The 25,334-nt window shown below is 46.4% G+C and overlaps 1 long non-coding RNA gene across 1 annotated transcript in view; it reads right to left on the minus strand.

Annotated features, from left to right (window-relative positions):
* LOC143695272 (uncharacterized) overlaps positions 1–25,334 on the minus strand; it is a 135,148-nt gene that overhangs the window by 88,283 nt on the left and 21,531 nt on the right. Inside the window, exon 2 of the long non-coding RNA XR_013184374.1 lies at positions 14,117–14,190. This is a non-coding gene — a long non-coding RNA (uncharacterized LOC143695272). The remainder of the gene's footprint in view (positions 1–14,116; positions 14,191–25,334) is intronic.

The following is a 25,334-nucleotide window of genomic DNA, read 5'->3' on the forward strand; positions in this document are numbered from 1 at the left end:
CATGGCATTGATTTTCTCCCTCCCACAATGCACTTGCTCAGATCCTCTGATCCAACTAAATTTAACAAATGCTTCAGGGCACAACTGGTGCCAGCAAAAGAGGCCCATCAGCTATAAATGTTCTTGGGAATTCACACTCCTGCTTATTCACTAATTGCACAGCTGGATCCAACCCAGAGATGTTTCCACCACAACTCAGAGAGCCAGTAAAGCACATGCCTGATGTTTTTCCAACTGGATTTTGGATGCATGTTCCAAGACTTCCAAAGACATGGCGGGGAAAGAAAAGTCTGCCTGGTTTTGGTTCCAGCAATCCCTGGCTTTATCAGGGAATGAGCATGATGAGGAAAAGGGGGAGAGGGAGATGGATTGGCTGGTTGGAGCCAGGGTCAGGAGCACCCACAGCTGGACATGCTCCTTTCCCAGCTTCACTCTCTGACAGCAGCACAATCTGCCTTGTGAATTTGACACAACTCTGTTCCAAGCTGTTCCTTCACATGGATTCATCTTCAGCCCTCAGTTTGCAGTCCCTTGTCTTTGTCCACAGGTGCTTACATCACCAGAGACAGGATAAATTCCCTGCTTATAGGACTGCAAATGTGAGCATCAGGTGAATTAGTAAACTGGCTCTACATGAGCTAACTAATCAAACATGTACTGAGGTCTTAGAAAGGCAACATCATGCTGAGGAGTCCAAGATGTTACCTGAACTATTCTCTGTTGGCAAAATCTCTTAAAACTGAAGATTTCTTTTCCACAGAATGAGAATGTCAGTAATGTTAGAAAAAGGAAAATCTAAGAAGCCTTTCAATGGACTGTAATGAAGAGGAGCCAAGTGCAATCACTGTGATTGCACAAACTCCATCTTTGCCTCCTCAGAAAAAGCACTTAGAGATGAAAATATCCACAAGGATACGTATTTTTATCTATGGAGCAAAGCACAGCTCTACACAGAGAGCCACAAAACAAACTGAGCATTGAATCCCTACCTGAGAATGCAACACCACACCCAACTGCAAGCTCATGGCTTTGCTGCCAAAATCACTGCACATGTTCTGTTGTCTGTGCAGAGGAGGAAGGAGGGAATGGTGCTGCTCACAGAGCAGCACAGACTGTGCTCCCAGAAAATCCATGCAACAGTGAATGGAGAGCAGAAATGAAAGGAAAACCCATAAAACTAAGACCCCCCTCACAGGGGTATTAGTCCTGTCCCCAAAAGTGTAAAAGGGGCCTGCAATGTGTGCCCTGTGTATGAGGGAGGACTTCTCAGAGCAGTCACCTTCCAGCAACAAAGGGACACAAAGCTCTGCTGAAAGATATTTTTTAAAACCATAAGAAAGACCATAAAAACTGCAGCAGGGGAAGGCTGCAAGAGGCGTGCAAGAAAAGGAATTTGTACAGTCTCAGGGTACATTTTGTCTGCTTTAGACCTTTCCAAAAAGGAGAACAAGACATTAATCTAATTTATTCAGCCAGTTATATGAGGTTTATGCCTTCTTCATATCACCAGCCTGGCATAAAGCAACTAGAAGTGCACAGGTAAATCAATCCCATAATTTCCATTTTAGCTTTAACAAGTGATTTTACTGTTTCTAGGTGCTAAACATGTGTATCTGATGACTGCAATAGACATTATGCAGCGATGCATCCTGAATAGATACATGAATATTAAAGGTTGCTCTGTTCTGACAGCTCACTCTGGAGTTTGCCTTATGCTGGCTGAGACTTTCAGCTCTTCTTACATGTAACTTGCATATCACTGTAAGCTCCCTCCCTCCTTTTGACAGGGTGCCCTTGCAGATGGTAATTTCCTTAGCAGGGAAGAGGAGACTCACAATTCAACTCAGATTGGGTAAACTATGGCAAGACATTTTTGCAGAACATAAATATGTATCACCAGATCTAAAGCTGAGGCCCCATTCTTGTGGTATGTTGTGAAAAATATGGGTGAATGTTAGTGATGTCTTCTTGGCCACAGGAGGGTGAGACTGGTACCAAGGAAGCTGAAATCAGGGGTATTCAGGGGTCCAGCACAGAGAGATACCACTGGCAGAGTAAATACAATACAGTGACAGAAAAGAATCTGCTGTGGTGTTCTCTAGGCAATATCATAATACTCAGAGTGGGTGGAATAGCCAAAGCAGGTAACTCAATGAAATGAACTATAAAATAGCATTAATTTTATCTGCACACAGTTACATCAACACTCCTCAAAAAGTGGACTCATCTGACTCCAGACTGCAAGAAAATTCCACTTGGATCTCATGTCTGGCATTTGTTGTCTGCCACATTCCTTCAGAGAGCATCTCCTTCTTATTACTCTGCCAATTCTCCTGGGAATCACTGCACCCCCAGTCCACCACAGTGCTTCACAGGCAGCACAGCCTGCAAACCACAGCTGCCTTCCCTCCACAGACCTCCAAACAACACATTGTTCTTTGATTCAAGTTATAAATGCTTCCAGTTTACCTCTCATGAAGATGTATGCAGGGAAATAAAGTCAGCATCACACAAGGCACAGCTGCACATGGTGAGATAAAGCTCTGCTCTTATTTTACCACCAAGTCTGAGCATAGATGGATGTATTTAATAAATTAATGAACTAGAAGAGATGAGAGGGGGGACAGAGAAGAGCCCAACCTCTGCCAGCTCATTTCTCATCCATCACCTGCAGCTCTCCCCATGGCACAGACAAATTGTCCTGAGTGCAGATCCCACCCAGAGCCCCCTCTCCAGCATTTCCTCCAGCCATCCTGGCAGCAAATCTGCTCTCCAGACTACAATTAAATCCTGATCCTTTCAGAGGAGTGCAGAGACATGGAAACAGGTACAAAAGAACATGGGCTGCTGCCTGCCCTGCTTTCCCTGCTGAAGGAAGCAAAGGTCCTCTCCATCCTAAGCACTGGATTTGTCCCTAGGGCAGCATGGTGGGGTGTGTGATCCCTGTCATTCTGCCACCACAGCAAGGACCCTCCCTCCTGCTCAAACCAGGGGGGTAGAAAGCTGCCAGGCAACTCTAAGAGAGATTTGCTCATGGTAGTACCAGGGACTCACCTTCTTTACCCTGGGGGAATTTTCAGTCTTTTCAGGCAAAGCCAGCAGTACAAAATTCCCAAGATGAGCTCCACGGTGTATTTAGAATTTTGGTTCTCAGTAATGTGCAAGAAATGCAGCCTATCTTCCCTGAGCTCGGGCACTGTCTCTCTAGAGATGAGCATGAATTTCCTGAGATATTATGAGTAAATCCATTAATTGTTTCAGAAGCTGGAATTAATTAAAATACAGCCCTTAAAAGAAACTTAGCGTCTGCATGTGCTCTCTTTGTTCTGGATGATCTTAGGAGTGAAATAACAGACTCACAGATTTTCCATGTAATGAACCTTAATTGGAATCTTTTACATTAGAAGAAAACCTGTAATTAAGGCAGGTTATTAATGATTATATACCTAATTATAACAACTAGATAAGCTATCATTAGACTCCAGCTCACTTTTCTGGGAGGGTCTGAGATACGGGAGGTAACCCAGGAGTGATCACAGAGTGAGCTCTGCAGTCCCAGCTCTGCTGCAGAGGGGAGCAGGCTGCAGATCTCTGCTGGCTGGTGTGCACCACAGCTGGGGCTGTGGAGAGCATCCTGCAGTGCTGCTCCTCACCCTGGGTCCCTCTGGATTCCCTCTTGGCCTGGACACGTGGTGCTCCCACCATGATTTTGGTAGCTGCAGCTCAAACCCTCCCCCAGGTCTCTTCAGGGGAGTTTTTAGGCTGGTATTGAAAGCTCTGTAATTCCCATGGACACACAAGTGGCCCAGGGAGTGTCACTTGGTGTTTTCCACTTCATTTGTTTCTGTTGAGTCACTCGTTTAACAAAGCTTGGTGATCTCTTTGTTGAGGTTGGCATCCCTCATTTGTGCTCTGCTGAGAGGTCAGGACAGGTCACGGGGTTCCTCCCCAGAGGAAGCCACAGGAAGCTCGAAGATGGGAGTGAATTTATGAAAACTTCTCTGGAAACAGTCACAATGAGACAGCTCTGCAGCAGCTCTTGGAGGGCACAGTGGAACCAGTGCTGTGTGATGGCCCAGGGAAACAGAAAATCTCTGTATGGCTTCCCTGCAACTAAAGCAAACAACCAAACCCTGAACTTAAAATTCAGAGCACGTAAATTCTTCAGTAGTGGTAGAATTTAAAATTCTTATTCCCTTCAGGGGATTTTTTTCATTTTAAACACAAGCAAACAAATTTAGCAGAAACTTTTCAATTAAATCTTAGGACAGATCCCCAAACCTCAGAGCACCTGTCTGATTTTCCATTTAACAATGGCAGTGAACAAAGCACCCACAAGAAGAATGACCAAATAGCAGATTAAAGGACACATTTTTGGGTAGGTGTCCTGGGCCATGGCAGAGGTGCAGAGGAGATGCTGCAGCTGCATCCTGATCCAAGAGTCCTCAGCATACTGGAACCTCATATCACTCCAGGCTGAATTATAGCTAATTGTGGGCAACTGTTAATCTCTTTGGGAGCTCCTTTTTTGGTCAGTACTTCACAAAATCAGTAGCAAATTTATTTGAAGCTGACTTTTGAAGAAGTTTGCATCCCTAACTCAGGTTACAGAGTCCCTGCATGGTGCAGTTCAGTTTCAGGGTTCACAACCAACCAGATGGAGAGAGCCTTGCTTCACTGGGACAAAGCTCTGTCCTTTTCCCACATGGACACTGCTCCCCCTCTGCCTCACACTCCACTCCCCAGTGTAAAAACAGCACCAGGAGGGGATGATCAAGAGATTCCCTTAAAAAGGCCCCCTAAAACTTTAATGAGGGCACACCCTGAAAGGGCTTTTGCAAGGTAAATCTCAGGTCCCTTGGTCTCCAGTACTAAAGAGCTGTGAAACTTAAAGAAAAATCATTTTTCCCTTAGGAGAAATGGGGTAGGCTGCTCTGTGTTGAAACAGCAGCACTGTGGGCTTAAACAAACATCCAGCCAGCAGCACACACACACACCAAACAGTATTTTACCATGTCTCTCTGGATTGTATAAATCTGCCATACATTTCCAACAGGCCTCAGCAAACACCTTGGTTAAATGGATGGGAAAAGCCACACATCACTCGATGTGCTTTGCTCCTGGCTTGCAGGACCTCTTTTCTGCCAAAACAGAGCATCATTTTCTACAGCAGCTCTAGTGCACAAGACAGCCTGCAGGTTTCTATGACAGCTGCAGACACTGTTACAGGCTCAGCCATAAAGCACACAGCCCTAGGCTGTGCAGTCAGGGTTAGCCAGGGTACAAAAATGCTTTTTTCCTTGCTAGCAAACAGCAGAAAAGCTCTCCCTGGAACAGCCTGTCTGCCTGGCCATGTGTGGCCACAGGGGCTGCAGGCTGGGCCCCAGAACCCAAAGCAGGTGAAGTGAGTAGCTGCCTTCACAGCCAGATTACACCCAGGGGGATTCTATCAAAGTCCAAGTCTGTGTCTCCCCAGTGCAGAACACTCTGCTGTGGTTTTTCTCATCCTTCTTGGCCTCTTTAGCTCAGCTGGGCTCCTGCAGTGCTGGAGTGGAGAGGGAGACAGCAACTGACACAAACATGAGCTGCCTCTACAGACTCCAGCATTCAGATCCCAATCAGGAGCTGGATGAAATAAATTTGAAGCACTTCACTGGCACTTGACCTCAGCCCACAGAGGGTGAGGATGTGCCTCCAGGATGTGCTGAGGGAGGGTTTCAGCAGGAGCCTCAAGGCGAGCGATGCTCTCGTGTTCCCTCACATCCCATTTTCACAGGCACGTCTCTGGTGCATAAACACCACCATAAACCTCAGAGATAAAGCTTCCCTCTCAGGTGCTTTCATCATTCCCAATCCCTTTAGGAAAAAGCATGAAGGATTCATTTTACCCATCAATTTGGATTACATTCTCCTTTTATCAGCATCTTTTCCTGAACGACTTTGGCCACTCGCTTTGCAGGTCTGCTCAGGTACCAAGCTTGCCTCACTGAAAACTTCAAAACATTGTTGAGAGGAAGGAAAAAATCATCAGTTGTGTGTGCTGGACTATTGCAAGGGAGTCATCAATTATGCAGGTTTTGGAATATGCTACGCTACCCACGGCTGTTTGATAGCTGGGTGATATGATTTATGGGAACAGCCAAGATTCAATTACTGATTTCTCATAAATTATCTATACAGCCCTTTCATCCTATGCCAGGTTATGAAGGGCTCTGATGAACAGAGGGGACCAAAGACGGGGTTCTCTGACCATGAAACAAATTGGGATTTTCAAAGAGAAATCAAAAGGAAAGAAACAACAAGTGAAGTAGCACCTGTGGGAGGTGTCAGACTTGAGATTCATGAAATTGGACTGTCATTTCCAGGCAGGAGCAGGAACATTTAGTACAGATGCACTGATCAAGCCAGTCTTCAGACTATCTGTCTATTTGTCCTTGAGTCCTTATCATGTGCTGTGGGAGAGGCAGATATGGCTGGAAGGAAATAGCACTTTTTGCTGCATCTTACAAACCTGTAAATATTATTGACAGGAATCATTTAATAAGTGCCTGGGAAATTTTAGGTACAAGAACTGACTTAAGCAAGGGTTTTTTCAGAACAGAGAAAGCACAACTGGCCCTTAGGAATAACAACACCAATTTAAGAGAGGCTAGCATTGCAGAGGAGTGAAATGACTGTCAATCTTGTATGAGGCACTACTCACCATAAAATCCCAGCATACCTTGGGTTTAGGAAGCATTTGGGAATCTCACTCAGAGGCTGCAAATGAAATGTGAACAGAGGGGGAAGGAGCTGCAGGAGCAGATCTTCTTCTTGTCACCCCACCAAGCCAATGGTCCTGGCCAAGGTTCTTTCCTCTCAGCTACTCAAGGACATCACAATGCTGCTGTTTACATTTATTTTCCCTTTGACTTTTCCAGTCAGCCTAAAAGGCAGTGAGCCCAGTCTCTGTTATCACCACTCTCATTTCAAATCTGAGGTTTGTAACCTGCTCCATGGCAGCTGAGAGGAGAAAACTGCCTAATCAGAGATTAAACACACCATCCAGAGGAGAGTAAAACAATCCTTCTACCACACTTTGAAGGACTGAAAGAGGAAATAAATGCAGACAAAAGAAAAGCCAAACAAAACACTCTGTAGGACTTCTCTGTGCTCTTGGGGGTTTATAGGCAATAATCTTTGCCTCCCCCTATAGCTACAGGGGAAAAACACAGCTCTCAAGATCAGTACAATTGCACATGAAGCCTGGGCTCCTGGGTGGGGCACACTGCTGCATTCCCTAAATTCAGATGCTTGATTTCTCCCTATTCCCACCATTGACTTTTCTCCTACCAAAGAAAAGTCACACTAATTCTCATCAGGACTACACTGTACCTAAGAAGTTATGGGCAGGGAAGGAAGCAGAGCACTGAAAAATACCTTTCATAGGGATTTCAAGTTTTCTAGCTCTCTTCTTATTTCCTCTGGATTTGTCTTTTTCCCCCTTTTTTTTTTTATTTTGTATCACTCTGTGCCACCTCCTCCCATTCTCACAGGTGAGTGGGAGGAGAAGGCTGAAACAAGCAGAGTTGTTTGTCTGCTTGTTTTAAAATAACAGAGTGAAAATCAATGTGGTTCCTTCTTTGTGAAACAAAAGCTCATTCTGGGGCACTGCTATAATGGAGCAGCTGAGGGAAATGGATTCTATTATCCTGGTTACAATCCCTTTACTTAGGGCTGGCTATTACAGACCTCGCCCCTTAATTGTGCACCCTCCTCTACACACAAATAACAGGTGAGGCCCTAATGATGGGTTGTTCCACGCCAGAGCACTCAGCTGGCAAAGTGATTCTCACAGAAAATTGTCTCTGCTCACCTGAGCAAACCCTGCAAGGTTCTCAGGGAGCCAGGCTGGTGCTCTACACCAGGGCTGCAGCAGCCACTGCAGGGATTGCTCTTGGCACTGAACATCACCACAGCACCAGTGAGGGACAAACCTGCCCCAAAAGAGACTCTGCTCTCTGGGAAAGGTCACAGAAGGCTTAAACTGTGGCAAACTCTCATCTGGACTCCAGCAGCTTCACCACCACAGGGCCCATGGGGTACAAGCTCCAGCGAGAGCTGTGGTTGGAGTCATAGCTCTGGGATATAGCAAAGAAGAGAGGCTGGTTCCTCAACCCCTGTGGGTTTCTGATGCACAGGCATTGTCCTGAGGAGCTTTTTAGTGACTGAGGAGACTCTGGCCAGCACACCACAATGATTAAGAAAGGTCCAGGGTTTGCTATGCCAGCACCAGCTCCCCAGGTCTCCCAGGGGAACAGCACACAGCAGTGGAGCCCTTCCTTGGGGTGACCAGTCCATGGACTGCTTGAATCTCCTTTATTTGCCAGCCCTTTGTTTTCTTCCTGTAAATGTCTGAAATGATTAATTTAAGATTTAAAGACCAAAGTTACTGTAGTGTGCCCAAAATAATAAACGTCAGAGATTTTCAATTCCCCTAAATGCTGGATCCCATTTCTGGAATGCGTCACACAGAACCATTACCCCACCAGCCATTCATTACCACAAGGTCAGCACATTCTCTGGTGCCTCTTCAGGGCTGCACAATGAACAAGCACTGCCTCTGCTGTGGGCAGGCTCCAGTTGTGGATGGACAGACAGACTCTGGCTACCCAAAATGATCGGGAGCACAGTGCTGGGCTTTGGGGATGAGCATGTCTGGGTAGAACAGGAGGGGAGGACAAGGGAGACTAAGCTGCTTGTGTATTGAGCCTAAACAACAAACAAAAAACCTCACTGCTTTGGGGAGACGTGCAAAAAAACCTGAACTACACCAAAGAATAGCTCTATAAACAGAAAATGAAAGATTGCTTTCATCCACAAAAGATATCAAGAAATAGGAGGAAGGGAACAGTAGGAAATAAAATAGCAGGGAAAACTGAAAAAGAGAGTTCAAGGCCAGGTCTAGTCCCCATCTGTTCACACCTCCCACCATCACAGCCCACATCTGCTGCCAGTTATACCATGGTGGGCTCTTGACGTGAAAAAGATTTGATGTGAAAAAGATTTAAATCTACCACAGCCCCTCCCACAAGGAAGAATTTACTGGACAAAGGTGGGAAGGAGACTGGGGAGAGGCACAGTCTCACTCCAAGCCCCAGATATTCCTCCAGACTCTTCCCAGGTTTGGGGGCTATCAATCCAATGAACCAATCCATGCCATCCTCTCCATTTCTGTCCAAGCTTTGTCTGCTTCTGTCTGCCCCCATTTCTGCAAAGATTCTCAAGATCTTTGTGTGATTCCCCAGGCTCCACCTGCAATATTGACCTCAAATATGTAAAATGCCCACCCTCTACTCCTGCCCTTGCTTCTCCTACTTTTCTCTGAGCTTCCTCTGCCTGCCTTTCATTTTCAAATAATCTAGAGGTAATATTTTATTGTAATGGGTTTTATTATGATGATGTACAACACCCTTAAGTGCTTTGGTGAAGGAAGAAAGAAAGGTTGTGCTATAAATAAAATTCTCATCTGCAATCAGAGGCACACAGGTGATGGATGTGTGGGGGTGACTGCACACATGTCCCCACAGGCCAGCCCTGCTCTGTGTGAGAGCTGCTCTGGAAGGAGCCAGGGTCACAGGGAAGAGGAGGAGGCCATTTGGCAGAGGCTTTCTTCCACAAGGAGTGAGCCAGCTAGTCTGGGAGCCAGCAAGTGAGCAAACTGGCTGCTTGTGCTGCCTTTTCTGCTGTGGATCAACACAAATGTTTCTATTTCCATTGCATCTTTGAGGCTGGGTTAATTAACTGCTCTCCCCCATCCTGCCAATTCAAACTGGTCAATACACAGGCTGGAATCATTCCCCAATGTAACTTCTCTCAATATGTCACACTGGGATGTTTAGTTTTGTTGTTGTTGTTTTGGTTTTGTTGTTGTTTTGTTTTTTTTTTTTAAGAGGGTTAACTGGTTTAAGAGATTGAATAAATTCCTACAGCAGGAGAAGGAGAGAACAAAGAAAGTTTCCAACTCCTGAAATCATTCTCCTTTGAGCTACACTATGAATGAAGGGAGCCAGGGGAAGATGATGACATGGAGAAGAAACAAAACAAAGGAAAGCAAAAATAGATATCTAATAAAGAAAAAAGGCACAGAGAAGAACAGAGGAGGGGGGTTATCTATCCTGCAGCTTTACAGGCAGTATTAGCATCTTGTTGCCTAATGAGCCATAGAGGTAATAGACACACCATGAAAATAAAAGTGGGAGGGAAAAGCAAGCATCAATAACACAGAAAAACAACCACAGAGGCTGCTGCTAAGCAAATGTCACTCCTCTCACCTTCTCTGAGCCTTCCCAGTCTGGTGCCCTGCTCCCTTCCCAGATGTTTGTTCTCTCTCTTCTGGCACTTTATCTCTGCAACCATTTGGTTTTCATTATGTCCTGGGGTTTTGAATAGGCAACAGCCAAGGGGCAGGATTCAAGAACAGCTCCCAGGGGTCTTTTGCAAGTGTTGACATCTCCTTCTCGTGGTGCAGAGAGATGGTCTGGCCTCACTAAAGCTAAGGAGGGACCAGAGTGCAAGGACACAGTGATGTCACCTCTCAGTGTGTCACAGGTTGGATTTCATGGTCAGGCAAAGCAAAAAGAGCCAGGCCTGCCAGCTTGGCTCAGCACAGCTGGGTTTGGTGAGACAACCCTCTGCTCTGAAAACCCTCTGCTTGTTCACAGGAGCACAACCAAAGCTCACAGAACAGCATCCACCATCCTTAGCAGCTATTTTACTGGCACAGCTCTTAGGCAGGGAGCTGGGGCAATGACAGGAGTGACAGCCAGTGACTGAGGAATGTCACTGCCCCATCTCCTCACCTAGAAACCTCTGCCAGCAGCTTGGACATTAAATGCAGCTGATTCTCACTTAAACTACCTTTGCTTTCTTTTTGGACATAAAAGAATATGCCCTAGCCTGTTTCTCCCCCTTCCCTATTTATTTTTCCTTTTTTAACTGATCAGTCCCCTCTCCGTCTTTTCATGCACAGCTCCTGCAGCTGCCTTCAGGGTTTATTCCTTCCCTACAGGATTATTTGGAAGTTTGCTTGTGCAGGGCGAAGAGCATTTCTGTAATAAAGCCTCAGCCACATTCCATTAGTGTCATTTCCATCTGCAGAAGTGAAGTGTCAGCTAATAAAAGGTAGCACAGACCCCTTGGGCAAGATAAAAATGAGAGAGCAAGAGAGGGAGGGGAAATCTACCATCAGAGATGGAGAAATGATAAATGTCTTTCCAGAAGCAGGAGCACCTGGAATGGGAAGAAGGGAGCACTGGGGGACGGGGAGGGGAAACAAAGAAGGGGGAGTATTATCTCTGCTAAGAAAGGTTTGGTTTTGGAAGGTCTCATTAACTCAAAAATGACCTTCTGCCCATTTTCTCTGTACAGTAAGGGCAATATCCAGCCTGGCTGCAGCTCTGCAGGGAGAGGATAACGTGCAATTATTGTTTGTGAGCAGAGCGGCCTGGGGAAGCCATGGGAGCTGCACAGCAGGGCCCAGCAAGGCAGGCCCAGCAAGGCAGGCCCCAGCAAGGCAGAGCTCAATAGGGCAGGGCCAGCAAGGCAGAGCCCAGCAAGGCAGAGCCCAGCAAGGCAGGGCCCAGCAAGGCAGAGCTCAGCAAGGCAGGGCCCAGCAAGGCAGGGCCCAGCAAGGCAGAGCTCAGCAAGGCAGGGCCCAGCAAGGCAGGGCCCAGCAAGGCAGGGCCCAGCAAGGCAGGGCTCAGCAAGGGAGGGCACAGCAAGGCAGAGCTCAGCAAGGCAGGCCCAGCAAAGCAGGGCTCAGCAAGGCAGAGCTCAGCAAGGCAGGGCACAGCAAGGCAGAGCTCAGCAAGGCAGGCCCAGCAAAGCAGGGCTCAGCAAGGCAGGCCCAGCAAGGCAGGCCCAGCAAGGCAGAGCTCAGCAAGGGAGGGCAGAGCAAGGGAGGGCCCAGCAAGGGAGGCCCAGCAAGGCAGGGCCCAGCACAGCACACAAAAAGCCACACTCAGGCCATGTGCAGGTGGCTCTGCTGAGCCCTGTCCCTCCAGAGGGATGACAGCAGACAGGGGTGTCACTGGCTGTGTCCGAGCTGTGAGACCCAAAGGCATTTCTGAGACAACTCTGTCTGTCTCAGCCTTTCCCTGACCCCATCCAGCAGGCTCCCCATGCAGATGCTGTCAGGACAAGCCCTGCAGGGTCCATCACAGGGTGCACTCCCCTGCAGCTCAGGGGCACATTTATGACCCATTTGGTCCCTGTCTGCTCCCATTAATCAGGAGGGAGGTGACTGCAATGCTGCTGTGGCCTCAGTGTTGTCCACCAGTCCAGACCAGCCCCACATGCTGTGCTGCACAGCAGGCACATCACCTCTCTCTCCAGAGCACCCTTCCCTCTGGACAAGGACAGAAAGGCTCAAATGCCACAAGAGAAAAAAAAAAAAAAAAATTCAGTTTAAAGGGCCCATTTTTTTTTTCCCTGCTACTAGAATTTGTCTCCCTGAGCTCAGATGATCTTTGTCTGGACACAGGCTCCAACTCTGGAGAAGTCTCAGTTCTCTGCTGACTTTATCCATGACATTCAAGATTTCCAGGACCAAATCAATTACTACTCAGTGCAAACAGCTCCCATCTCCATGAGAGAAGCACAACCATAAAAGAGCATCTCTGATCAGGTTTATGCCAATGTGGCAGCTCTTAATGCCCTAATCATGTTAGCACAGGCAAACATGATCCCATGAAAGGTGTCAGGTGTGCCCCAGCCCAGAGTTTCCAGCTCTCCAGCTGGCAGAGGATGACAACCTTCAGGCTTTTTCATTCCTCTGAGGAATATGATCAGCCCAGACTAAGCCCAAAGGTTGTGTCCATGAGGTCTGTCTGAGCAGTGATGTGCACCTCAGCCACAGGTGTTTCTTCTAAAATATTCAATATATATGTACATAGCATATGGTTTTATATATACATATAGTATATATAATTATATATAGTTTTATATATACATATGTATATAGTTTTTCTCCCGGTAATGGCCAAACCCTTCTTCACTTCTGCCCTCAGAAACAAGACTGTTGCTCAATTCCTTCCTGAACCTTCCTACCAGCAGCATATTACTGTGAATATTTTGGAAAGCAATCATGTCAAACAAAACCCTCATATAGGTAAATACAGAAAGCTGCAGTGTTTATAGGCCTCAGGTTCTCTTAGTTGTCCACCCAAAAGTACCTCATGATAAATTAAGGACATTCCTTTTGATTTTAAAGGGAAATATTATCACCTGCTATCCATGCTCCCCTCCTCATTGCTTGCAGTACATATGGATTTCTCCCTGTATCTGTACAGAAGCATCACCCTGGGGGCACTGGCAGGGATTTTAAGCCTGTGACAGATAACCATGTCCCTCCAATTTCCTGGCTAAAAGCTCCCTAAATTCACATAGCTGAGCACTCCAGGGAGCCAACTGGATAGCAGTTTGTTTAATAAAAGTTGCCTTTATACAAAGATCTAAATCCTATTTTCCACGAACTGGCAGGGGATTTTCAGGGTGTAATCCACCTGCTGCTGACCCTCCACAGCAAAGAAACTTCTCACTTGCTGGGTGGGATTTTTTTGTCACTGGAGAACAACACAGGGTTTTTCTGGTGGTGCTGGGAGAGGGGAATGTAGGAGCACCTGAGGATTGCCACAGGCAGAGGAAAAAGGTTGGGCAGTTTTCTTCTGTCTGCTGAACAGCCTGTTATCAAAAACAACAGGATAGAGAAGGGATTGCTGAAGAGGCTGCAATTCTCTGAAATTTTGCTCAGGGAAATGATTACCATGTTCAGTGTGGAAGTCTGAATCAACAGACAGGTCTCTGAAGGACCTTGGAAAGCCCTTTTTGTTGTTTCAGAAGCAAATTCTCCTATGATCCTATCGCTGCTCAGAGGATCTGAATCACTCCCAGGTAAGCCCTGGGGATTCCCAGCTGTGCTGAGACATCTCCATTCTGATGTGAAAGTGCCACCGTGTCACCCTCCTGCCACAAGGAAAGTCACCTGGGTGAAAATGAGGCTGGTATGACAGGAGTGATTAAAGCTTGGAACAAATACCCATCAATGATTCAAAATATTTGAGGAAGATTTGCTTACCTCTAGGGCCTAAAAACCCATCTTGTGCAAGGCTCCTTTTCCCAGGAAGGAATTCACAGTGGTCCTTTAAGCCTCTGAAAGATATGCAATGGATTATTAACAAATGTGAGTGGAAGGGTAGCTCAGTTTAATGTCACCTTTGTATAGACACAGGCTTCCATCCTTTCTTCACAGAAAGATTATCCTCCCCACAGATAGATGCTGGAAGGCATCCAAGAATTTAAGAACATTCTTTCATTCACAGGTGTTTTTGGAGCTTACAACAGCAGTGCTTATTCTGGAAGATGATGAGGGAGAGAATTGCCTTGGCCCTTCAATCAGCTTTTGCCCATTTCACATCAAATTGCTATCTGATAATACTCAGTGAAAACTGGAACACTCTAATGCAAACAGAAATGGCTCCAGCAGCCAGGAGAAACACTAATGACACAAATTAAATGGAAACACACTGAAGCATGCAGTGCACCTCACTGTCCTGGTGGACAAGCTAAATGTGAGCCAGCAAATGTGCCCCTGTGGCAAGGCAGCCAGCAGGAGCCCAGGCTGTGCCAGCTGGGCAGTGCCAGCAGGGCAGGGCAGATGTGGTCACTCCCTTCTAGTCAGCACTGGTGACACACATCTGGAGCCCTGTGCCAGGGCTGGGCTCCCCAGAGCAAGAAGGATGTGGATATTCTGGAGAGTGTCCAGCAAATGTCCAAGGGACTTCATGCACAAGGCTGGGGCAGCTGGGGTGGTTTGGCCTGGAGAAGAGAACACTCAGGGAGAGCTTGTCCATGTGTATTGATACCTGAGGGAGGAAATACAGATGGCAGGGCCTAACTCTCCTCAGTGGGGCCCAGAGTCAGGAGAAGAGGCAAAGGGCACAAACCAAAGTACAGCAAAGGAGAACCTGCCTTGGCTCTCACCTCCTCCCAAAGCAAAATCCCACATGGCAGCATGACCGTGGCATTGATACTGGAGAAAACATCTCCATTTCTCACCAGGCCATTTCCCTGGGCTTAGAGACAGGGATGAGAAAGTTCCCAGTCACCTTGCTCAGACATCCAGGGTGTGAGGCTGAATTCACCAACAAAGCTTCAGCAACAGCAGAGAAGGGGGAGAATTTCAGAAAATGCATTCAGCTGCTGACAGCAGCCCAACAAAGGATCACTACAAAGGCATGCAGAGCTTGTGACAGGGACACAGGCAGTTAGTCTGGGACTGAGGGACCTTACTTACAACAGCGGAGTGGAGAAGTGGAGCTGGAATCTACAGAAGGAGAAGAAATTTTGACCTGACTGAGTGATATCTATTCCAGAGAGACTGAGGGAGGAAAAGAAACTACAAAACTGCTTAAGACTCTATCAAACACACAGAATGAAGACCATGAACTTAAAGATGTGGAAAGGTCATGCCACAAAGGAGTAGAGGTGGAAATCAAGAGAAGCAAAAATAAAACAACTGCACTGGAGAGTGCAATGAGAGAGAGCAGGATAAAAAACGCTGGACAAGAATATTGACAAGTCAAAAATATCAATTCTGTGCTTCCTTAGCCAGTAAGGTTGCCACCATGGGATCTGGGGAGGATGGAGGAAGTTCAGAGATGCAATCCCCTGCTCCCTCTCATGACCAGGCAAAGGCCAGGGATAGCTCACAGCTGTACAAATATTGCAATGACTCTGCAAACCTACACGGTTTTTGCTGTCGTGAGGTTTTTTTAATGGCAAAGAAAGATGGTCTGTGCCACCAAGATTTTCTTTATTCCCCTCACTTATCCAGCCCCAGCAGAGCCCCAGGCAGCCCAGATATGCCTCAACAGCTCTTGCAGCCCAAGTGAGTGCCTACATCAAAGAGAGAAAAGGGAGAAGAATCCCATGACATTTTCTTCTCTGGGACAGCCAGATTGTCTTAAAGCCAGTGTTGAGCAAATGACATAAGCTGCCTTTTCCAGCCTGAGACATGACCTCCTCTTTCCTCTCCATATATTTCATTAGTTCTAAATTATTCCTGCTGCCAAGACATTTGAAAGCAAATTGCCAAAAAAAGCTTCAGTCAGTACCCCCAGTATTTGATTCCCTAACAGGACTCAGTGCCCTGTCTGAATCTCATCAAGACATGACTTGAAGGCACAACATCCTAACCAAGCAACACTGAGAGGGAGAGGCAGAACATAAGGCAGGAGATGCTTCACATAAAACCCCAGCAAGACTCAGTAGAGTCTATTTTTCTTTCATTCAGGGGCTATTTCCATATTCACCTGGACCCAAAAAACAGACCAAGGATCAGGAAGAAGCAAAGAGGGGGTGGAAGCAGGGGGTGAGAACATGGGTGTCTGCTATCATCCTGTGTCAGTCTTTGACAGGACAAAGCTTTGGACAGGGTTTTAGTTGGAGAAAATGCTGCCCCAGTGAATCACAACACTGGGGAAATTAATTAGCTACTGTTAAGTCAGCTGTAAGCATGCACAGCTCCGTGAACACCCAACCTTTTCTCATTACTACTGAATCACAACACAATCTGCCACCAGAGCCTTCCCAGACCCAGGCCAGGACTGAAATAGCAGGGCCCCTGGCTGTGGTGACAGAGCTGCCACTGTGAATGTGCACAGGAGGCTGCAGCTGCCAGAGGAGCAGCTCCAGAGCCTGCTCAGGGCCATCCCTGCCTCCAGAGCAGCTTCTGGCTGGAGCAGGTGCAGTGCAGGACTGAGAGGCTGAGAGGAGTCCAGGGTGGAAAAGGGAGACAGAGAGGAGTTTGGGGTTGGACAGAATGTGTATTTTCAGGAGAACCAAAGTCAGGAGTGCTGCTGTAGCTGCAGGTCAAACCCAGGGGACAGTAATGGAGCTGCAGGCTGTGTTTGACTTGCAGGTGCCCCAGGCTGGAGCTGAGGCAAATTTGCAGATTTGATCAGGAGATCAAAGAGAACTTGGCTCAAGCTCTTTTCAGCTAAGGGAAGAGATGTCTCTCTTGTCTGTGACAATGCACTACAGGCTACAGATTGGAGCCTGACTACACAATTGCCTCCTCTTCAGGAGAGACAGACAGACAGTCCTGATTTGGACTGCTTTGGGTGAGGGTCAGCTGGCTGTGGCCAGCCCTGGACTGCACAGTGCCAGGATGTGCCCAGTCTCTCCTGGGTAGCACTTGGATGTTGCTCTACATGGAATCATTACGGTGGAAAAAGACCTCCAAGTTCATTGAGCCCAACCTTTCACCAAACCCTACCACAACACTCAGTGCCACATCCAATCATTTCCTGAACACTTCCAGGGATGGTGACTCCACCACCTCCCTGGACAGCCCATCCCAATGCTCAACCACCCCTGCAATGGTGAAATTCTTCTGATGTCCAACCTGAACCTCCCCTGGCACAGCTTGGCACGCATCAGAAACAGACACAGGATGTTATTACTGGGTCTGGAGCAGGGTCCCCAAACTTCCAACTTTTTCTTGTCATGCTACCGAGGGCAGCTAGTTGAAAGGGTTTTTTAACACTTGCTTGGCAGGCAAAGATGTGTCACAGACGTCTTTTAAGAAAAATCCTTTCCTTAGGCTTTTTCCTCCTGAGAAGCTAAGAGGCCTCAGGAACAAAATGTAAACATTGATTATCTGCTGCTGTGGAATGCAACAGGTGCATCTGGGATTGGCCTCATGTGGTTGTTTCTAATTAATGGCCAATCACAGCCCAGCTGGCTCGGACTCTGTCTGAGACACAAGCCTTTGTTATTCATTCTTTCTTTTGCTATTCTTAGCCAGCCTTCTGATGAAATCCTTTCTTCTATTCTTTCAGTATAGTTTTAATATAATATATATCATAAATCAAGCCTTCTGAAACACGGAGTCTACATTCTCATCTCTTCCCTCATCCTGGGACCCCTGTGAACACTGTCACAAAGATGGGCTTCAGTTGCCTGTTTCTCTTGGCCTGCCCTGCCCCTCTCCTCCCCTTGCTGCCTCTCTCTGGGTCCTACAGCAGCCTGCAAATGTGCTGACATGCAGAGAGCACTTTGCCCAGTGGCAGGAACGGTGCTGGGCCATCAGAGGCTCTCCCAGCAGGAGCACCAGCCCCTGCCAACCACCTTGGCACACAGCACGGGCTCCAGCAGGGCAGGAGCAAGGCAGTAGGTACAGCACAGCTGAGCTGCCCTGCCAGCCCCTGCTCTCCCCCCAGCCTGCCTGGTAATGAAGACATTTTGGCCAGCAGGACAGGCAGCAGATGGGCTGTCACTCTGTCACTCAGGGTGCACCAGCAGCTCCTGGGGGTGAGAGCTTATTAAAGTCGGCGTTGTACAAACGCAATCAAGGGAGAGAGCTTGAGCCGTGTTATGACAGCAATAAAAGTGTGTCCTGCTTCGTCAGCACTTTGGAAAAATTAGTTTAAACGTCCTCAGTGGCAAACAGCATTTAGTGCTGCTCAGCACGGGAGGGAGAGGCAGGAAAAAGAGACTACACAGGCTTTTTAAAAATAAAACTCAAAGTTTGGCACGAGTAAATCACAAGCAACCATCTCCCTACAGTGCCCCGCTGCATGAAACTCCTTCCTGAGATAAATCAGTGCCACATCTAGCCAAACACAAAAGCAGTGCCAGCTCTTGCTGCATAGTGCACCTTCCTCCAAGATACTGGAATTAGCAGCTGCACCTCCTCAGAGAAGTGCAGTATCTCACCTGACCCTGCACCACACCAGGTTCTACAGTGCCCACTGTCTCATCATGCCTACTGTGCCTCTTTTTTCCTTGCTCTCAAGTCTACACTGCAGTGCAAACTCCATGGTGAACCTCAAAAATCAATTGCAATTATAGAACTTGATTTTTCCTCTGCCAAAATGTTTTTTCTTTCTAGATAGATCCTCAAATTCTGATCCAAAATGTGTTTTCTCTTCCTTTGCTCTTTCAAAAAAACTGAATTACACAAATTACAAATTTGTGTAAGGGAAACAGAAGACAGGAACAATAGATATCCTCACCACTTTTCTTAAAAATAACCACAGAGACAAAAAAACCCAATAAACTAAACAGCATCACTCAGAAAGAAAAATGCCTCAAGGCTTGAAACCAAGCAGTGTAGCCCCAAAATACCAGTTTGATTTAGCTGGGAAAAAAAGGGCAGCTGAAACAAAACACAAACAATTCTGCATCAGCTCTCCAGAGCATCCTTCCACAGCCACTGATGCAGCTCCCTTTCTGCAGGGAGGAGAAATCACAGCCCCTTATTGAGCTCCCTGCACACTCTCCTGCCAGCCCTTATAAGTTCATGGTCTGCTGTCCCTGGGCTGCTGCTGGGCCAATTTGCATGAGGGAAACTGTAAATGTCACACCAAAACACTCACAGTGGTATTCTCCCAAAGCTAATAAAGCTTAGGACCACAAGCAGAGAAAATGACACCCACAAAGCAGCCATAAGTCAGCCACATTCCAGACAATTTGCAAGTTTTGTTGTCTCACAAGTATTTGGCAGATTCAAAGGTTTTTCTTTAGACAAAATGCAGTGTTTTCTTACTTAGCCACTGTGAAGTTAAAAAGCTTATGGTACAAAGGGTGCTGGCACCTGATAACACAGGGCAAGGGACACCTCCCTCCTGAGGTGGGGAATATTAGGTTCCCCTTCCCACTCATGGCAGTAAAAGGTGGAAACTCCACAAAGAACTATAGGTTCATTCAGAATCACAGAATCATTTGGTCTGGAAAAAAATCTTCAAGTTCATTGAGTCCAACCATTGGTCCAGCACTGCTAAGCCCATCACTAAACCATGTCCCCAAGTGTCACATACACATCTTTTAAATCTGAGGCCTCAGCCCTGTGCAGGTGCCTGTCAGGCTCTCCAGACTGAGATGGGAGGTTGTCTGGAGGGTACCATAGATGCTTTGGAATCAAAATTTGGTGGGCTGAACTTGGGGTGGGAGATATCAGCTTTGGATGTGAAGTTTCCAAGGAGTGGGGAACCCCTCCTGTCCCTGGGGAACAGCTCCTAGTGCAACCCCCAACTAAAAACAATCATATTTTTAATGGAAATTAACCAAAACTTGCCTACATGTAGCTCCATTGCAGGCGAGGGACCAGAGCAGATTCTCCACATCAAACTGAGAAATAAATAATTCCCACTAAAATTGCCACAAACCACTTGGCCCTCACTACAACAGCAGAGGACCCCATCTTTCTGTGTATTTCCTTTCCTCTTAGCTTAACCCAACACATTTTCAAAAACTGAAACTCCCTCACTGTGGCTCAGATAATGGAGAATAAGATGGGAAAAACATATATCAACATGCCCAGTCTCTGCAGCCAGCCAGAAAGAGAGAAGGTGTTTAATACAGCCCTGGCAAGGGTCAAAACTACCTTTGATGAATCATTCATTCTCCTGGTTCCTGTGAGTTGTTCTTCCAGATCAGTGATGTTCTGGGTGAGGTTCACAGTGGATATTTTTCCCCTCTCAGAGCAGACACAGCCTGTGCTGGCTCCAGAGCAGAGACAGAGCTGGAGATGTGGCTGCACTGCAGCCTCAGCCTGGAGGTCTCAGGAACGGGCAGGGACAACCTGGCAGGAAGGGCCCACCCCATCCCTCACCAGAGGGAATTTCTCTTTGTGCATCTGAGCAAGCCCAGAATGTTAAACAGCTTCTCTTCCCTCCCATTTCTTCATCAGTTTTTTCCTCAAAAATCCAATTCTCTCTCATGTCTGCCTTCCTTACACTGCTGTCCCAGGGCTTTGTGTGTACCTCAGCTAAAAGCTCAGATTTCAGCAAGCAGTGAACTGAGAGTATGGTCAAGGTGCTCCACTTTGTGCAACACTCAATGCTGGATAAGTGATTTACACAAAACCAGTCCCAAACTACAGCACATCTCACAGCTGTGCCATTTAGGCAATGCCATGCTCTGCTTTTATGGCCCTTCCCTCCACAGTATGCTGGTGCCCAAGCTAAAGAAACAGCCCAGATCACAGAAAAATGAATTTCAGGGTAACTAGATAGGAAAAGAAATAAAGAAAATATGTATATGTGGCCTGGAAGCTGTTCACCAAACATCCAATCTTTTTTCCAGTGTGCCTGAGGGTCCCAAATGTTTGTTTTGGGGGAGGGAAAAAACCACAATAAGCAATGACAAAAAAAACAAACCAAAACAAACCAAAACAAACAAACAAACAAAAACAACACCCCCCAAACAAAACAACAACAACAACAACAAACAGGCAAAGCCAGAGAGCAATGAATCCATTCCATTTTGCCCAAAAGTTCCCACCATATAAATCTTGGCAGAAACCCCCTCCATGGAACTCCTGCACTGCCTCCAGCAGCCTCCTCCCAGCTCTAGGGGCATTCAGCTGCACCAGGGCTCTTCCAGCACAAGAGCCTCTGCCAAGGAAAAACAGTTTTGTCCTTCCTGTCCCTCTCTGTCACATTCCAAGCAAGGCAGAGCAGAAGATGCTGCTGTGAGGAAGGAGCTCAGGCAACCCCAGACTGATTCAGCAGCTTGGCTGCTCACACAGGAGCACTGGGCAAACATGGCCTGTGTTCACTGGAGAGAGGAGACTCAGAGGTGACCAGGGGAAAACACAACTCTAAAGAGAATTCATGAGATGATATGAAACTGTTTAGGGCTATGGCAAATGTGGGAAGCAGGTGGAATAAATGAAAAAGCTCAGGAAAGGTCAAGCCTTGGAGGAATTGAGTGAAGATCTCTCTGTGCAGGGAAGAACTGATCTGAAACACTCTTGCCAGAGGCGGCAGGGAAGAAAAATCAAATAAATAGTTTTGAAGGAATTGGAGAATGGAATTCATCTCATTTTAAGCATCTAGAAATGAAGTGTGTAACCTGGGCCTGTCATCCAGGCTCCCTCAACAGCAGAGAGAGAGAAACACACTTTAGAGGGCAAGTAGTCCTGGCTACCTGTGAAAATGCCTGTTAGCATGGATCCAGGAACTGGCTCAGAGATGAGGTGAGGAAAATCCCAACCTTCATCACTGCAGAGCTCCTGAGAAGGTGACAAACATTTGCCAACACGAATTTAATGAGGTGTCTCCTTGGAGTGGCACCCCACCAAGTTCTAACAGAGACTATGTGGATCTGAGCCTGGCCATGTGCCAGCTCCAGCTAACCAACAAAACTCAGCAAAAACAAAACAGAATGGTCTTTATTAGCCTTTAAATACCTGGAGGATTTATTTAAGAAAAAAAAAAAGAAAAAAAATTGAAAAATACAAGGAAATATGATGAATGCTAATGCAATAAATGGAGAAAATATATTATCTTCAATTCCTTTTTGCTTGGATCTATAGTTATTTTAGAAGGAGATTGGGTTATGAGGTAAATTTCATTTATTCCTAATAAAAGAAGAATGCTACATTTTTTTGACAAGTGTTCTTCAATAAACCACCTGGATTGTTCTAGTAACAGGTAATAAAAATGAAATATGATAGGATTTCCAAGAAGATCCCAGCAGTTAACAAGGGAAACTATTTCACAGCTCTTCCCTAGGAGGCACCAAGATTTCCCAGGGATAACAAGAAAGCTTTAATCAGTCCCTTTGCAGGTGTTTAGGGGAAGTTTCCAAGATGTGGCTTTATACCTGTCCTAGCTGTAGCTGTTCCTTAAGCAGCAGCAAAGTAAAATCAGAGCACTTGGCTGGATGAAAGCCAGGCCTGTACAGCTGAGCAGCACTGGGGTGTGCTGGGCATCACAGAAGGAAACACAGGGTGAGTTTTACTGGGAGCATCACAGCTGTCCTGGATCTGATTCTTGCTTTGACAAAATGGTTTTAGCTCTTCTTCACCCATGGACTGAGCTTGGTTGCAGACCCACACTGTTCCAAAGGCAGCCTGGCCTTGCACAGCCCTAATTCACAGTTTGTTCTCCCTGGATTTACATTTACAGGGCCTTTACTGGATGTCATGGAAGCTGGCTGTGAAGAAGGAACATACTTGAGATGCTTAAACAAATCATCCCTTTATGTTTTGACTCTACATTATTCACCAAGTGAATAAAATGAATCAAATCTGCTGTTTCTTCTCCTGGGCCAGCTTCTCTGGGCCCTTGCATTTTGTGTGAGTTTCTCCTTGCTTTTCAAACTCATTTCCCCATCCTAGCAGAGCTGCCCCACCATTAAACCCCCAGCACAAAGAGACTGCAAAGGAGCCAGGGGGAGCCTCTCTTTACCTGTCTGCAGCCAACAGAACAGGAATTCTGGAGAAAGTGGCAGTGACTGCAATGCATAAATCACAGGGACAATATTGTGTCTCTTCCCTTTGCACAGATCCCATATATCACCATGACTCAGTGCAGATCTCCCAGTGGGGACTAATTCCAACTTTTAATGCACTTTCCATCTGATTCCTCCGTGACAACAGATGGGTCTCTGTCCTGAGATATTGCATTTTGCACACAATATATTAAGCACCTCTGTGTTTCAGTACAATTTGGTTTGGGGACCCACTACTAATCCCATTTCAGTGGTTTCAATTGCACATTTTACCACTGACAAGAAAAAACCCCTCCAGTCCAATGGTCATCATCTCTTCCCGCCTCCTCTACTTTTTCTGGTTGTTTCACCAATCTTCCTGGATGTGATAAATCATGTAAATTTAATTTAGAGATTATACCCCTGGCTTTAGAGGCAGACAAGGTTAGCTCTCTGCTTGCAGCCTGTAGCCCACTAATCTTATAAAATTCCTCCATTCCCACTTGGCTGGAGCTGCTGTTGGGGAGTGGAGGGAGAGCAATATCTATTCTATAAAGTGTTTTGGATTTTTGTTGGACACTTGCAGATGGCATCCTGGCCCCTGTCCAAACTCATACTGCTGCATAAGGATAAATCCTGAAGGTTTTCACAAGCCCACTGTATTACAAGCTTTATCTCAGCAGTATGAAGTTGGTGCTACCATTTTCAAGCTCTTCCCAGTCTCTCCAATCAGTTATAAATTTCTTTCAGCTACATTTTTCCAAAGACAGCTCCAAAGCATTTTTCCAAAGCAGCTCCTAAGTCCACAGCACTTCCTCCCTGTGCATGTTTCCTGCCTCCTTTCTGTATGACTGGAGGCCAACACTCCTTCCCCAAAGAACTACCAGATCTGCAGAGGACATGCAAGAAATAGGGGAATTCCTGACATCTACAGAAAAAAAGCATCATTCTTTGCCTTTCAGGATTTTTTGGCCCCAGGCTGAGGGTTACAAGCAGTGACCAAGCACATTATCCATGCAGTCTTTCCTTCATCTATAAATTCCCTTTCTCAGGAAACATGTAGCACCAGCAGGGGATTAAAGTCAGTTGTTTCATGGGCATCCCAGGTGGTTGTCTTTCATCTCCTTTCCTAATATTTCTGTTAGGCTTGGATAGGTTTTATTGGCTTTTTTTCTCTTTGCTCTTTCTCACGCCTGAGCAGCTCTTGGCTTTGGCAGGCACAGAAACAGCAGTTTTATGACATGCATTTTTTAATGTATCAAAACATGTCCTTTTGATCCATTTTTCAAAAAGAAAACTCTGCTCAGCAAAGGTTAATAAGTTTCCCACACCAGCTGGATGTAAGAGAGGTCCAGATGTTGCTGAGAATCAACACTCTCATCTTCAGAAGCCAGCAGGGCAAAACCAGAACCTTCCCAGGTGCTGCCTAAGCCACAAGAAATTGCTGGACCCTCTAAGAGCTGGCCCTGAGTGTCCTTTAGTGCTGACAGTTTGGCACATCTGAGAGAAGTTTATATGAAGTTATGACAGTTATATGAGCTCCACAGCAGCTGCCCAGACAATTCACATCGTCAGGTTTCTGCAGCTTTGAGTATCACACACACAGGGAATGCAAACACCTCAGACAAGCAGCACATCACACTCTCCCTGTGTCACAGCTCAGTATTTGCACATCCAGCACTAAAAAGAAATTGTCTCCAGCCCAAAGCCTGTGTTCTCTTTACTGGGTGACCCTTGTGACAAAGAAAAGGTAGGGAAGGAATCAGTGTTTCAGCCAGCACTGACCCCCAGGCTCCTCCAGGTGCTGGGCAGGGCAGTGCCCACTGCAGCTTTGCCAGGACAGCTGAGGTGTCAATGTGGCAAGTTCTCTTTGGCCTTTCACACAAACCAAGTCATGTCACCAACTATTTTTATCAAATTCTTTAGAACTTTAGTCCACACTGAAGTTAGCCATCTCAGCTTGTTCCAAACTTTACAGACAAGAAGCTAAAAATTCTTTTATTTTACTTCTTTCCCTTCAGTTCAGTGAAGAAAATGCTGAATGCTCAAAATACATTTTGTTTTACTACTCT

The sequence above is a fragment of the Agelaius phoeniceus genome, chromosome 15, assembly GCF_051311805.1.
Source record: "Agelaius phoeniceus isolate bAgePho1 chromosome 15, bAgePho1.hap1, whole genome shotgun sequence".
Taxonomy (NCBI): Eukaryota; Metazoa; Chordata; class Aves; order Passeriformes; family Icteridae; genus Agelaius; species Agelaius phoeniceus.